General features: G+C 40.8%; 1 protein-coding gene across 4 annotated transcripts in view; it reads right to left on the bottom strand.

The window, feature by feature from the left end:
• Window positions 1–14,578, bottom strand: part of SEMA5B (semaphorin 5B) — a 273,579-nt gene that overhangs the window by 174,773 nt on the left and 84,228 nt on the right. For all 4 annotated transcript variants that reach the window (XM_071746657.1, XM_071746656.1, XM_071746654.1 and 1 more), the window contains exon 2: window positions 13,013–13,073. The gene's annotated coding sequence lies outside the window, so the exon portion shown is untranslated. The remainder of the gene's footprint in view (window positions 1–13,012; window positions 13,074–14,578) is intronic.

Below are 14,578 nucleotides of genomic sequence, written 5' to 3'. Positions count from 1 at the left end.
GCGGTTGGATGGCTGTGAAAAGAGAGTGGTCAGCTACCAAAGCTCTGTGCTGAATATTCACGTCACACACACACAATCATTTTTCTTGTTAAGTATTGAGAAGAATGGGAACATTATAAATGCAGTATCTTTCTTGGCTACAAGTCTTGCTGCTTTAAAAAAATCTGCTCCCTCCCTGCTCCTCCGCTCCACCAGCTGTGCTCCACCTCGATCCTCAAACCAAATCTGCACACACTGAACTTTATAAGACATAAGAAAAACAGGGGGGAATTGACTACAACTGAAAGAAAGCTAAACTATAAGAGTTAAAAAAAAATTTGTAGCACACTAGTATAACCATTCTAGGGTCACCTGTCTATATGAAAATGACACCTCAATCAACGCATAACCCCATGCCACATGCTGGGGTTAAATCCACACCCGTATCCATCCCCATGTTGTATTACTCAAAGCAGCTGCTTTCCTCACTGCACACTGATGAGTTATTGCAGCCACAGCAGATTAACTTTGCTTTGCCAGTGCCAGGTAGTGTTGGTAGTGCTGGCTCTTGAACGTATCTTTATTTGCCTGAGGCACTCGATTTATTGCAGTTAAAGAAAGAGTGAGTGAGGGTGTCCCAGCTCAAAGCACAAGCACATTGTGGAAAGTTTCCCACTCATTTTGGCAAGATTGGATCAAGCCCTAAGCAAGAAAAAAAATGCAATATTTCCAGTCAGTTATCTGCTTTTCTGATTATCTGCCAATGAGAACAGACTTTTTTTTTTTTTTTTCATATTTCAAATGCCCCTACATTGGCATTTATCTCTCCACTTCCACATATATGTACTTATCCCACACTTAGTGGGCTCATGCTCATGCAGTCTGCCTGCTCAGAAGCAAGACAACAACATTACACAGAAGTAATTTTTAAATGAATGATACCTAAAAAAGAAGAGAGAATCAGACTAATCACATCCCTCATTTGTAAATAGTTTTTTTTTTTCTATTTGCAAAACTATACTGCACATACTTGTACCCACAAGGCCATAATAAGTTTCTAGGTCACTAGAGTCCTGATTATGAAATTATTAGTTTAAATGTCATGTTTAAATGCAAATCTCTGTTCTCTTGCAGGAAACAACCAGTTCAACCATGTAATTCTTGACCTACTCTAGTATCTTTTAAGCTACAGAAAGAAAGAAAGAAAGGTGGGCAAAAAGTTGCAAATCCACTTCAAAACCTCTACTATATTTGTGTGTAAGCAAAGTCCCAAATGCATTAATGCACATCCCCAGAGAGATGAAAACCTATTTGTAACAAACTTTCTAGAACTAAGCATCAAAAGACTCAAACAGGTGCTCAGTACCAGGGGCCAGAACACAAATTTATTGCAAATTTTAGCCTTCAACTTTTAGAAATGCATACAGAAATACCCTCACAGCTGTAATTAACTCCAGTACAGAGGTCTTCAACAAAGTGTAGCAGTGCAGGGAAAGATCTTGGACAGTGTCTGGTACTGTTGACTCCCAGCTGAGGGTTGCCCCTCAGTATATCACCTACTTGGAAGATACTGACTCTTTACAGATATTAACTGACCAAGCCTGAAAATCCTACTGTGTCCCATTAACTCAAGCCCCTCCACTTTACCAGCAGGAAATGCGAGACAGAGCCACCAAGGAATTCTCAGCATCCTTCAAAAAATCTGTGACTGTAAAGTAAAATTCCCCTGCCTGTTGGGGAATTTAACTCCTATGCAAGGCCATACCTGAGGGCTAACTTTGAGTACCTTACAACAGGATGTGAGTAGCCCACTTCATACAAGGATGACCACTTTTTCACACCATGCTAATGTAGGTCATTAACTCACACAGACAAAAGGTGCTTTCTATAATTATCACCATGACTACAGCAAAGTCTGCTCATGCTTCAGCTTCCAGCATGGCTGCCCCACCTGATTTTAAAAAGGTCTCTAAGAAATGGTGGTCATAACTTATAAAATGCCCCGATTACCCCAATTGTTTGGAAGGAGACAAGTAGAGGCAATGGTTAAAAAAAGCACACTACTAAAAAGCTATTTTCTTTTCAACTATCTTACCCATTTCATTAGTACCTTCTGCTGTTGGTGAAATGATCCCCCATTAACATTTCAATTTATTATTGCTGTTCCATTAATGACACTACAAAAAATGGAAGGGAGGCCCATAAAAGTGCTACAAGTTAAACTCAGGAATTGTGACAGCATCTGCACCTTATGAGTAATATTTCATTTCAGTCCTGTTAGCATTCAAAACAGCATTGATGGATGGCTCTGCACCATAAGCCTTTACAAATAAAACTCCCAACAGCCCAAACAAAAAAAAATCACCAAAATCCTGGAACCACATAAGTTAAAAACTCAGCAGTCAACTCGGTTTTAATCCCTGCTGCAGCAGACGGGTCAGCTCCATGCAGTTCACTGTCAAAGTGTCTTTGGAGACAAACTTTGTCAGTGAAGGTCACTGAGAAACTGTTGTTAAACTTCACAAAGTAAATTCTGCAGGAGGATTTGTTTTTGTTCAAAAGCCCTCCCTCCATGTTCATATCTACTTAATGCCACCACACCCAGTGCAGGGGGCTCTAGAGTCTCTTGTCCTCCAGGAAAATCCTGGTATCTCTGGTCCTCCAGGAAAAATGGCAGGCTATGAACCGAGAACTCCAGTCTTGGGCACAACATTAAGATTCAGTCAAGAAAAATATTTATCTCCAGGTAGCCTTTTAGATCCATCAGGCTCCCACAGTTCCTCTGCTGATCTTTTCTCCAACAAAGAGTGAATATCATCCATAGGTCAAGAAACATCCTTATGGCATTACTGCAACTTGCATTTTCAATTATTAATATTTCACTTCTCGTCTTACAAACTTTTTCAGAAAATTAGGAAAGCAGCAGCTTGTTCCCCTGGGAACAAAAACACAAAATGCAGTATCTCACTGAGCCATGAAAGGAACGGTCCCTTCAGCACAGCGATGTCATATCATGCTGGCAACATTTTTGTTTCTGCATTTTATTTTTCTCTAGTGATTAAAAATGATCGATCCTATCCCACTTTCTGTGCATAACTGATGGCACTAGGCTCCTGCTAAATTAAATGTGTAGCCACACTTCCACTAGCACAATTATCTTGCAAGGAACAAACTTATAATTATTACATTGATTTTATAATTTATTTTCCAGGAAGCTCAGATTTCATGACAGGGACTGGCTTTGTGCTGAAGTCCCACTACTTTACTGAGGAGAGAAAACTGCAGTCCGTGCTTCTTTTAACCACTAACAGGATAAATTATCTAAATTAGCCAGTTTGCCATGGCAGTCATAGTAAATTCAAAAAAAATCCAGACACCTTCAGTAAGGGGAAATAAAATGAAAACATAAAAAGCAAACTATTTAATGAGAGCACAGGCTATTTCAGTAAATCTCGTTATTTGATAAGCAGACTGCCACTGTCAGCCTTTTATCATCTGCAAAAACGCATGATGGATCTTCTGTGTTTGCTTACAATTTCAAACCTTTCCCTTCTGATCAACATTAGCATTTTTTCTCCAGTGCCTCCAACAACAGGGACTGCTAGCAACCAGCCCAGATTCCACCTTTCAGGGAGAGTCAGCACTGACAGCACAGGCATGGCTCAGTGGCACATACATATGGTAGACAGACTGGGTGGTTCGAGGCTATTTAATGTTCTTCCTCTTCTGAGTTTGACTAAAGGGAAGAAAAATGGCTCCTTTTGAGACTGTAGATACATAAAGCTGTAACAAACATTGGATTTTAGCTGCTTGGAAAGAGCATTAGTCTGTGCAATCTGCACTGCCAGTGCTTACAGCAGCTGCTCAAAAGAGGTGGCTTTGGAGAGTTATGAATTCCCATATTAATGGTCAGTCTCCACCTCATTACTGAAATACAGGCTCCCAAGTGCATTTCAGCCTTACTTTCCCACATCTCTTTCAATTCTTCCATTATAAACAGATCAAGTCATATTTGGCTGAAAAGGACCTAAGTCCAACACAGTCTCACAATACTTCAACTAGCTTTAGTATTCAACTACCCATTTTTCCTTCTGTAAAAAAAAAATCTAGTTCAAAACCAAACAAATAAAACAACAAAACAAACAAAACAAAACAAAAAGAAAAAAAACCCCAAAAAGAAAGAAAAATAATTAAGAATGTACATTAAGTTCCAGGGAAACAGCTGAAATGGCTACTCTGTGTGTAAACTTTTTGTGCTAAACCAGTTAGCAGTCAGAGGAGGGAAAGAATCAGATATGATTTTACAACTAGGCTAGTAAAAAAACATTTTACTCTCCATCAGAGCTGATTTGAAAGGATTATTTCTCTGCTACACTGTGAGAGGGCAATGCTGCCAGATGTCATGAATCTAAAAGCACTTTATGCAAGACATGAGGCATCATATCAAATAAAGTGTATTTCACATCCTGCACAGTCTCTTTCTGTCCTTTTGCTGAGGTTTAGGAACTAAGATCAGGGATACTACTGGAAACTCTAAAAACTCCAGAGATATTTGACTCTGCTTGAACTGGAGCAAAGCAGAAGTTATTCCATCAAAACCAGCTCTTCAGTGCAGACGTTCAGGTTATTTATCCAGGCAAAGGATCTAACGCTACTGTTCAAAGATTGGAAGATGCTAAAAAGGGCTATTTCTTCAAGCTCTACCAAATATAAAACATCTGATTGAAATGCAGGCAGAGCTTCACCTCCCCACCTGGGCAGGCTAGGCAGCGAGACACTTGGTATGTCAGTGGGAGAGCAGCACTCCCAAAGGTCACCTCTTGTCCCCTGTGGGAATGCCCTTCTGATGAAGGTTCATCTCCTTCCTCCATTACTCAACAAAGCTGGATTGTGACAGATCATCCCAATCAACCTGATATTATGCAAAACCCTGATCCTCCTCCTTTTCTCCCCCAGTGTTTCTGTGCCAGCAGGCACACACTGACTTTTGCAAGGTTATCCAAACTCAGATCTATCTCATCATAACACCCACTCCAAAGCCGTGTTCATCCGGACTGAAAGCTGCTGAGGGCACTGAATTCAGTTGTCTAAACTTCTTCTGAAAAAGTGCCCAAAAGATTTAAGATTCCCAGACCATCCTGTAATAAAAGGGCTTGCATTTTTTTTCATCAAGGCTTTGCCTGAACACCAAGCTCTTACAGAAGTTTGGTCTGACACAAGACAACTCTACTACAAAACAACTGAGAAATATAAATTGCTGTAAAAGACCCTCACCACAGGGTGAACTGCCCTGGGTGCAGTGCAAAGATAAGGTTCACACTTCACTGCCTCACTTCCAATGAATTTTGCTGGAGTTTTTGAGAGCTGATAAGCTGCCTGCCTCTTTCATACTCTTAACAGTGTCAAGGCCTTATACAGAGAGGTGTATGGAAACAGTATCTGCTCTAAAGGTAAAAACAAAAGAGCTTATTTCCCCTTATCTGGTGAAGAATCCAGTAAGCCTCTTGGACACGTAGTTGATACCACAGTAAGGACAGTAAAACCCTTCCAGAAATTGAAGGCTCAGGAAGAGGGCAAGAAATGGGAGGAAACCAAGTTGTTAAATAGAGTATACTTGAGGAGAGCTTTATTCAAAGGCAAGGCATGTCCTCCTTAGCAGGCACTCCAGAGCTCATGGGCAGGAGATACTTAGATACTTAGGAACTGGAGATTGGGGCTGTTCCTATTCTTGACTCAACTGGGGCAGCATTTCCACCTTTGGGCACCTCTCTCTTCCCCATCTGCAAAATGGTGATAACTCCTCATCAATAAAATTTAGTAGATGAGAGCTAAGCCTTATTAGGATTAACTTATAGGAGGTCACATTCTCTGCGTTTTCAGGCAGACAACACCCCAGGGAAATCAGCGTGGGATGTCCCAGCCAAAAGGTTAGAGGACAGAACCCAAAACTGTGGGATAAAGCCTATATAAGGAAGAAGAGATGACCAAGTGTTGTGCCCTTCACATATCTGCAGTGCTGCAAAGTAATTCCCAAGTTTATTGTTGCAAAGCTGAGATATATTGCTCCCTTATAAACACAGACATTTCATCAGAGGACATCAAGACAACTTTTGCCTTTGTTTTGCCCTTCATAACTATAAAAGGCATCCCACGAGATAAACAAAATCTTTTGTTCTTTCAATATCTCCAAAGATTTTGCTTCCACCAGGAGTCAGCCTCTGCAGCAATCTTTATGCTCTAATCTGGTAAATGCCCTCTCCTCTCTTCCCCCTCTTCTCTCCCTTCCTACCTGGAGAATTCAGCTGTTTGCAGAAATGCCTGAAAATACAAAAAAAGGAATAAAATGGTTGGCTTACATCATGGCCCAGAAATAATTAAAAAAAAAAAAAAAAGTAAATAAATAAAAATATAAAAAACCAAACAAACAAAAAAATCCAAAAAAACAAAAAACAAAAAACAAAAACAAAACAAAACAAAACAACAAAAAAAACCCAAAAAAAAACAAAAAAAACCCAAAAAACAAAACAAAAAAAAAAACAAAAAAAAAAAACAAAAAAAAAAAAAACAAAAAAAAAAAAAAAAAAACAAGCCATGTAAACCATGTGCCTTGCCCCCAGTGGCTCTGGGACTTGGAATCAAACCAAGGCCATGAAAACAGAATATTGCTCTTTGTTAACCATAAAAAAAAATAAAGGACTACTCACTCTTGCCCTTTGGGATATGTTTTCTAAGGAGGAAAAAATTCCTTGTGGAGTTTATTATGTGTAGATGGGAAGTGTGCCTCCTAGGGAAAAGCAGTGGGGGTAGTTTTTCCCTTGGTGATTTCTTTCCTGCCTTTCTGTCACTCCTGTATTCGTTTTGCAAGCCTCCCTCCTCTCCCTTCTGCAGTAAGGAAGCTGCACAAAGGAACATGCAGGTAATTCAGCCACTCACAGCTACACAGCATCTCCTTTCCTATATAAACGATCAGTGTGTGGCCTGGGTTTCATTTGCAACTGTAAATGAAACAGGCCTACAACTGTGTTCATAATCCTCCTTAATTGAATTTCTGTGACAAAACCCAGACAAAATTATTACCCTCAAGTTAACAGTTTGTGCGAAGTAGCCAAGGGTTCCTGGGAAGCTTTAAAATAAATGCAGAACAAAACTGGATACCACAAAGCAGTTATTTGGTGTCGGTACCATTTGTTTGGATGGGGGGAGGTTTCCCTGGAGGAACAAGGTCATTTTAATATGAGGGACAGCCTAGGAATTCAACAAAGAACCCTAAAAAATGAGAATCAAATAAGCAGCAAAAGAGCTTGGATGTGCACCAGCACATGCTGCTCACATAACAGCTACTGGAAAGAGGTGTTGGGCTTTTCAAAAGGGCAGCATCATTCACAGTTTGGTGTGGTGAATTGAGAGAGTTTCACAAATCCAGAAGGACCTGAAGCAACTGTTTGGCTTGTGTTGAAGTTCACACCCCATTGAAAGCACTATCTTCTTTAAAGCCTTCCATGTAATCATTTCCTTCAAATCAAACTGCAGTTGCAGAGCAAACACACAGAGTATTAGTAATTATGTCAGGCTGCTGGTAAAATATCTAGACTTATTTTTTTAAGTGGGAGAATCACAGTTAAATGGAAGCAGGATGCAAAAAGGGCGCTGCCTTGAAGGGCACTCCCACTGCTAGTGGAAGATGAGAATTAAAGCCTTTCCTATTACTGAAATTCAGTGTTTGTTATTCTTTTGGATGATCCAGATGTTTTCTTGAAGGATTGGGCAAAGCTGGTGTGAACAGAGATGTCTGTTTGCAGCAGATAATTGTGTGTGTCATATGCCATGTACTTGGATAGACACCCTATTTTACCCCAAAGTACCATGTTTTAGTCATCACTGTATCAGCCTGTAGCTAAAGCAAACTAGCAAAGCTATTATGGATTGAAGCAGACTCTTTATGCTTCAGTTTACACAGAGCTGATCAGAGCAGGGAAAACCATGTCATTCCAAGGCGATGCCTGCCTGGGCTACGCCCCATAGGCTCAGAGAAGTTAATAGCCTTTGCAATTTAAGCAGAACACAAGGCTATGAGGGAATGGGGAGGGTTGAGGTAATGGAAAGAGAAATCCTGTAGTTCCTCAGCATGCACCCATATCCTGTGTGTCACCCAGCTCTCTGGCACGCAGAGAGTCAATGGAAATTTCGGGCCAGAGGAGGCTGGTGGGGCCTCGTACGAAAATTTCCTTATATTTATTCATTCAGAATGGAAGTAAAATATTGCTAGAAGTGATTAAATGAGCAGTGCTGTTCAGAGACAAGCAGGCAGAAAGACCTCATTTCTACAGACCTCTGCATCACTTGGGGACAGTGTACCCCTGTCCCCACCCTCACTTGTGAGGCAAAGCTGGCATAATAAAGGACCTTGGAAGAGTTTCCAGGAGACATTTCCTCTCCCAGGGATGCAGTGGGGTAACAACCAGGTGCTACTGCTTTCCTCAGCATCTCTGCTGCACCAAATGTTTTGGTGGTTGCATTAGCACCTGGTTTTGTGAGACTGCTCATTAGCCCTTGGGTCCTGTGCCACTTTAAGTAACTTTTTAAGAACACCTTTTTATAGCTGGTGTGCTCTGCTTTTCTTCAGGCCACAAGTTAAACACATTGAACAACACCAGGGGCAAAGTAAGGCAGAAATAAACACATGCATATGCACAATCCTACAACCCACCCACCCCACCCCCCATTTTACACACACTATCAGGGCCAGAGATCAATGTCTTCAGGAAAATGCATGAGGGGATAAATTCATCACAGAGCTATGTCACTGGTGGCAAACGAAAGAAAAAGGAACATTTAAAAGGCTGATGAAATGTTTCAAGAAGAAGCAATGTATTTTTATGTACTTTTAAAATCCATTGGCAATGACTTTTCTGGTTAATTAGTTTCATCTTATTAAACTAAAAACCTATTTGTAAAATCCAGACATATTCAAGCATAAGTCCAATATCTTCACCAAAAGCCAATACACCATTTCAAAGAAGAAAATTAAGCAATACAAACCAGTTTCTATTAGCCTGAAAGCACAGCATATCATACAGGGAAGAGAAATGGAATGGAATGCTTGACTTTTCTAAATTGCACTTCAGAAAAATCGTGTTACTCATTTACCCCAAAACTGCATCCCCTTTCTTCTCTAGCCCTGCAAAAACAGATTAATATTTTGGCCCAACTGTGCAGTGGTTTATAAATCGGCCTTCTGATATCTTGCCCTGTGCTTGTAGTGTTCAACTTCTTCCCCCTTATTAGACCACTCTCCTTCTCATTAAATAGTCCCTCTGTCTCACTTGCCAAAGAGCTGCCAATGGGCCCCTCATTTTACAGAATAGACCTAGATTTACCAGTGGGAAAGGGCCTCTAATGTACCATGGACACAGCACAGTGAAGCATGGAAATTTGCCTGTGTTAATGATGCTACTTCACAATGATCAGGAAAACAAAAATCTTTAATAGCTAAATGACACTCAGTCCTCCTGCAGCCTGTTGAATTTAAAACCAGTGGAAGCAAAACTCAATGTCCTTTAAGAGATGAGCTAAAGGACACCTCAATGTTGTTGGTTTTTTTTTCAAATTCTAATCTGCATGGCATCAATAAAATGAGTGATTTGGTGCTGGGAGAAGGATAGAAAAAACAATCTAAGTGCTTCACAATGTTTTAGCAGCTTAAGAGCAAGGGATACTCATGAAAAAAATCAATGAATATATATATTTTTGGACATGCTATACACATGTATGATTCTCAAACCCCCAGTTATTCCACTCTGTGGGGGGGAATTTTTGTGGAAAATACCACTAACAAGTGGGACCAAGGCATAATTACTTATTTTCTTCTTTTTAGGTGAAAAGAGGAAGTCATTACTGTGGGATGGACAGAGGGGCAGTCTGAATGTGCTACTGGTTATTTTTGAGGACACTCCAATTCAGCAGAGCCCTGAGTTCTTGAGTGCTTAAGCAACCCCGAGCAATGATTTCAACCTCAGTTTTCACCAGAAGCTTTTCACTTCCTCCAGCCCAGTTCCCCAGGCTGCCTGGCTAGGCAAACCAGACTGCTTTGGCAGTCAAAGTCTAGTTGCTCCAAAAAGTCAATCTTCAAATACAGCACATTAAGCTACTCAGGGAGAGAAATTCTGCACTGGTGTTTGGCCAAACACGGCAGGCAGAACCGCACTGACTTTGATGACATTATTTGGTGTGCACCAGAAGGAACCAAGGAGCATAAGCAATCACGTGCTGCATTTTTGGTAATCTTTTGGCATTGTTGAAAGGTTGGAGAATAGGCTTAAACATAGGTTTATGGAAAAAGGATGAACCAATATTTACAATATTACTCATATAAGAGAAGACTTCAGTGATATTTTCCACGGGCAGAGGGAGCGATCTGTCTGAAGTTGGCCAATTGCAGCTTTGTAACTGATTGGCACACCTCACACATTCCTTGTCCAGAACTTTCTGATACAGCTGGGAAAAACAGGAGCAGGACTTGAATTCAAGAGAGCTGTAGGAAGACAGAACTGTTGAGAAATTACGACCAAGCTCTTTCAGTGCAGCATTTGTCCAGCCATTCTTCAGTTCAAAATGTTCAACGCTAAACAAACCCCTATCACCATTAAGTGATGCTGCTGCTGTAGAGTGTTTGGGGTGGTTTTTTTAAAAGATTATTCAGCCTAGAGTTCATCAGTTGATTGTCTTATTGTCTTATGAAATTTTCAGCTCAATTTTCAGAAATTTTCAGAAAAAGTTTGCCAACGCAGGTTGAAAATAATCACCTAAAGACTCTCTAAATACCTTTTTACTCAATCTGGAGCAGCACTCAAGAGGAGTATTAAGATCTTCAAGGCAAATGCCACGCTGCATGTTAAAAATCCTCCAAAATGTTGTCTTCTTAAATATTTCTTTACTAATGTGCCTGCTTCATCCCCAAAGATGTGCTCAACATTTCATTTGCAGAAAATGTGGCCATAGTGCTAGCAAGTGGGGCACTGGGAGGCATATAAGCAGTATTTTGATGTCCTTTAAAGACCAATTATTTACTTTAATTTTAATCTTAACATTTTCTGAAGAAATAATTTTGACACCTTTCATTTTGAGTTAAGGGGACCTTATCAAATTGAGACCATAATACCTACCAGCAATTTATCAGCAAAACCATGGGTGACACTTTAGAGGCCTGATATTTGAGACCTGTCCAGACAATCTCACTCTCTGAAGACAAGGAACCAAGAAAGGTTCCCAGCTGTGAGCCAGCACAAGTGCTTCTCCAGTGGGGCATTCAATGTCCCTCACAAGCTTTGCTCCAGGCTGCTTGGCAGTGTGAAATAGGCATGTTGCTAAGAGCAAAATATACCTTCATCCTTGAGACAAAATTCACTTCCACAGTAACACTGACAGGGATGCTCTTATAGATACTGCACTTCTCAAATTGGCCAGAGCATGAAACCAAGAGAGCTTTCACTGACAGTAATGAATAAACCATCCCCTCATCCCTCTGAGGCAGGGCAGTACCACCCCCTCCTTTGGAGCAGCAGAATCAGTGGAAGCTAACACAGAGACAGAGGACAGAGCAGGTACAGAGCGCACAGACCCCTTTTACTGAGGCCAGGGAGATCCCTGTGCTGCAAAGCCTTGAGCTGCTCAGTGAGCACACCATGAGTGGCCTGATGCCATGGCTACTCCCTCCACTATCTAAAGAAACAGCAGTGCAACAAGGAGGTCTCTTATAACACCGAGTTTCATCTCTTCATGTCTCTCCACATCAAACTGGTAGTGTGAATACTGCTGCCTCCGTACAGGGTTGCTAACACCACTCAGTATGGTGGAGCTGATGCAAGGTACTTGTCACAGTAACTTCCATGTAAGATCCATGCTTTTCCCTCTAGATTTTGCCAGGTGAGTTCATAGGGACAATAATTAGATTCATTAATTCTAAAACAGCAGCAGCTCTTTTGCTTGCTGCTTGCCAGGCAGACACAGGCACCAGGGTGTGCAGCTATGAAGTGCAAACCACAGTTCTTGTCATCCTTTTTTGTTCTTCACCTTCCTTTTAATGTGCATTTTCCTTGAGCTTTCTCTTTTGATCTCCTTGAGAAAAATGGCCCCCTTTATTGATTAAATTACAAATTCCAGTGGCAGGTGATTGAGTTATGTGATAACACCAGATGAAAGCCATCAACTACAATTGAAATAAAAGGAAAAATTAGCACTCTCTTTATTAAAAAAGGTTTGGATGTTGAGTAGCTGACTGAATTAAATGGATATTAAGCAGATTTGAGAGAAGTGATCAGGAAAAACAATGCAGAATTCAGAAAAGAGATACCAAAATTAACAGCTGACTAATTCATCTTAGAAAAAGATGGGGAAAGTTGAGGAAGAGAAGGAAATTGTAACCTTTTTCAAGCATTCACAACCAGGAATGGCACAAAATCCTGCCTCTGTGATAAGATTCCTCAGATAGCCAATTCCGACACCAAATTACCAAAGGCCAAAAAATACACGACCAGGGCAGCAGCCCCCTGCATTCATTCATTCATTCATTTATTCATTCATTCATTCATTCATTCATTCAGCTTCTAGTAGGCATTTTTAATTAGTGGTATCACAAGCAAAATAAGGTTTTTGGCCTTTGTTCTGTGCCTGGGAACCAACTGCATGCCAGCTCTTGGTAATGTACCCTTGTATTTTATTCACTGCTCATCTATACTAATGAGCTAATTTTTTATTTTTGTCTGCTTGTCGCATTTCCTGCAATACTGACAGATGTCTTCAGCTTTCCTCCTGCAGATTAAGTAACCATTACTGAAGTTCTTAAACGAGACAAGAAACTGATAAAGCAAACAATCTAACACAGCACCAGCTACTTTAGAACTGTGTCATCTTTGAGTCACGTCCTTGCAAACTCACTGCAAAGTAGACTCTAGCAAAGATGAGCTCTAGTGAAACCCTGGAAGAATGTAGACACAGCTGTTAAAGAAGGGGTGCAAACATTATGTTATTTACTTACAGCCTCTGCATTACTGAAGTGTCATATTCGAAGTCACGCTCCAAGGAAAATCCTTAGTAACCTGTGGAAACATCAGAAAAAGATTCCTCAGTGGATATTGCTAACTATATCTTCTCTCTAATAGGGAAGAGAATTTAACATCAAATTTTAATCTTATTTTGGAAACAAAATGTAAGGAATATATTACTGAATTTTTATCAGTGTAAAAATTTTCCTTAATGCTCATCAGAAGTTTGATTCAAAACTTGTTTCAGCTGCAATCTTTTCTCTTCATGTTTGCTTTCTGTAAAACTCCCAGCCTGCAGATTTGCTAGCAGCAAATGACTGTAGAAACAATAAATATTTTAACATGCTCAATCGACCTTAGAAACTGTGCAGCCCTGCCTGAACTTTTCCCATTCCTCAGTGCTACACCCTCACGGAAGAGACAAGGAATTGCTCTAGTCCTGGTTTCCAAGTGGGAAACCTGCAGCAGTGAGAAATTCAGGCTGTGAACACACACCTTATTCCCCACTGTGGTGTTCAGCTGGGGGACATTTTGGTCCCCACCACCCTGCCCCATCATTCACCCCTGCCAGAGTTCATTGCACCTCCCATTCTGTCAGCAGAACTACTCACAAATGCAGCCAGATATGGGTTAGTAAAGACCTATTTAAACAATTCAAGCCAACCCAGGAGCTGCAGATAGATCAAGAGGTGTGAACACAGCCTACATGGTTTGCCCCAGGTCTCAAAGCAAGGCTGGCAGGGCAGACAGCTAGCACGTTAGCTGTGAGCTCATATCCTCCCTCTCTGAAACACCAAGGGTGCTGGTCCCTAAGCAAAGCACAGCATGAACAAATCTGCTCAAGAAACTGACACCTCAAAGGTTATTTTCATTATTTTCACACTTCTGTCTTATTCAAAACTTCCATAATCTGATAGCAGGAAAGGGGAAAATATTGTAACAATTTTTAATGAATTCTGGATTCTTTTCTAATATTTTATCCTTTACTTTCATATTATAGCAGCACCCCAAAGCCTACACTGTTTGAAGGCTTTGTGCTAAGCACTCTGCAGACATTGGCCATCTCAGTCTCTGCTCCCTGGAGCTTACCAGCAAGAGATCAAGAAGCTAAATGTGTAGGCAGGGAAAAGACAGAGCCAGCAGAAATCAGAGGACCATTCTGCACAATGGCTTGTGAGCAAAAATCCTACTCAGCCAGTAAGAAGCAATTCACTGTGAAGAGATTCTGACCCTGCTACCTATTATGCTCAACAGGTGATACCACTGAAATAATTTATCCAGTTATTTACATGGTTTCCAGCAGAGCAATGTCTGAGCTTTCACAAACCAGAGGGGTTTTTCCTCACAGCACTCCTGAGAAGGAGCACATGCTGTTAACTCTGCACCATAGACACAGAATGGAGATACTAAAAAGACAAAACATTTTTTCCAGGGAAACTAAAATCAGATCTGTCAAGTTATGCCAGAGGGCTCTCATGGTAAAGGTGACACACTCAGGGATGCACTATCAGACATCAGCCACAGGCAAACCTCTCACCACCCTGGTAATTATTCCTTGA

The sequence above is a fragment of the Heliangelus exortis genome, chromosome 6, assembly GCF_036169615.1.
Source record: "Heliangelus exortis chromosome 6, bHelExo1.hap1, whole genome shotgun sequence".
In the NCBI taxonomy this organism is placed as follows: Eukaryota; Metazoa; Chordata; class Aves; order Apodiformes; family Trochilidae; genus Heliangelus; species Heliangelus exortis.
This window is presented reverse-complemented; position numbering and strand designations above follow the sequence as displayed.